Here is a 2,095-nt window from a genome sequence, read left to right as displayed (position 1 = left end):
TCAGTTAGTAGTATACCCCTTATTCACAACAACCCATACCTTGTCTTCACTTTTAAGAACACTGATCAAACCAGTTGAGTGCAACGACTGAAGAGCATCTAAGACGTCTTCTCTCTTATCTGATAAATTATAATCATTATTGTCCTCAGTAGCAGACATTACATCAGAGAGGGTCAGTATATTCTCTTTCCTTTCCTCCAGTAGACCATACATCATGTGACAATAAAGACTCAAATTCCTTCCACTTGTACTACGAATGGACTCACAGGCACTGGACAACTTTTTGAAGAAGGAATCCACACCACTCCCACCAAGCTTACGACAATCTAAGAAGACACTATCACACCTTTCCCTTACAATAATCTCCTGTATTTCTTCCTTTCTCCTCCATTCAACAGGATTACTTATCTCATCCACATGACTGACTATTACAATAACATGGCATTGATTAAGAGCTTTGTGTGCTTCATTTCTGACAACTGTTAGCCACTGATGAAGCTGTTTGACTATTTCCTTCTCCAATATATTGACTACTATGAGGAACACACCACCAGAACCTTGTAATAGATTCTCAATGACAGCACTGTGACTGGAGTAGTATTCAGAATGACCAGCAAAATCATGAAGAATGATGTTACCCAGTGTCCTGTGTTGTAGTTTATAAGGAATGATACCAGCAGTACAGGGCACTACCCCTCCAGCATTTCTAAAGGAACTAAGAAGAGTAAAACTAGCTGTATCATTGATGACATGACTAAGAGTACTTTTACCAGCTCCAGGATTACCCACAAGGAGGATGTTGACAAAAGAATTAATTGGATGAGATGATTTTATATCATCAAACCTCTTGAAGATAGGAAGAGTATTACCCCAGTCTTTCTGCTTTGCCTCTTTAGCTAGTTGTAATGGTGTTCTGCCCTTATTGTCTTTAGCCAATGGATCACATTTACCAGTTGATAGTAAACATTCAACAGCTACAAAACGACCCCAATAAGCAGCCCAGTGAAGTGGTGTCCGCCCCTTCTTGTCAATAGTCATTGGATCACAGTTACACTCATTGATTAGATATTTGATTACATCAGGTGTGTTGTACTTAGCAGCTGCTACATGAAGAACAGTCTCACCAACATTGTTAGTAGCCATTGGATCACAGTGATGATGATTGATCAAGTACTTCATGGCATCAAGTGATCAATAAGCAGCTGCCCTGTGAAGAACAGTATTTTTATATTTATCAGTATCCATTGGATCACAGTGACTCTCATCAATGAGATATCTCATCACATCAACATAATTACCTACTGCAGAATAATGAAGACAATTCTGACCTTCACTATCTTTTTCCTGTGGGTCACAGTGATATTTAGTGATGAGATCTTTTGTAACATCTAACCAGCCATGCCTTGAAGACAAATGAAGTAAACTTGTATTATCCCATACTAGTATACATTTTCTTTTAATTTTATTTGGTTCCTTTACTAATGGTAGTAATCGAAGAGCTTCTTTATGTTGTCTATCCTTAAACACACAGTCCAACACTTGTCCTCTAATGACATCTTGTGATCAGTTAATTATATTCATTGTTACCCGCCCACATCAGACATCAAGAAACACATGCAGCATGATACACTCTAACTGAGAAAGAGAAAATGAAAAATAATCAGCACACTTCAATGTTACATGTACACGGTACATGTAACAGGACAAGTCATAACATGTACATGTAACAGGGATTTATAATAAATCCCTGGCCAGACTACTGGCTGCCTGATGATCAGTAGCAAGCAACTGAAACTCGGCCCATATGGTCCCACTATTTTGATCAGTGAGCTGTCACTTCAAGACAGTAGCATAAATAATGATTATATACACTCAAATTTGTTAAGAAATTGACTTTTATTTCAGTAAAAATGAATAAAACTGCCTCTCTCAACCGGTCAACCTTCTAGTTCTATATTTTCACTTTACATTCCTAACTATTCACTGCTATATTCTTCCAATGCTCACATCTTGCTTTGGAGTGACAAGTAACAACCATTAGAGGTGATTTCCCTTGTAAATTGTTTGCTGCAGTGCAGCCTCTTCAGTCTTAAAA

Source organism: Amphimedon queenslandica, unplaced genomic scaffold (genome assembly GCF_000090795.2).
Source record: "Amphimedon queenslandica unplaced genomic scaffold, v1.1 AMPQUscaffold_12874, whole genome shotgun sequence".
Classification (NCBI taxonomy): domain Eukaryota; kingdom Metazoa; phylum Porifera; class Demospongiae; order Haplosclerida; family Niphatidae; genus Amphimedon; species Amphimedon queenslandica.
This window is presented reverse-complemented; position numbering follows the sequence as displayed.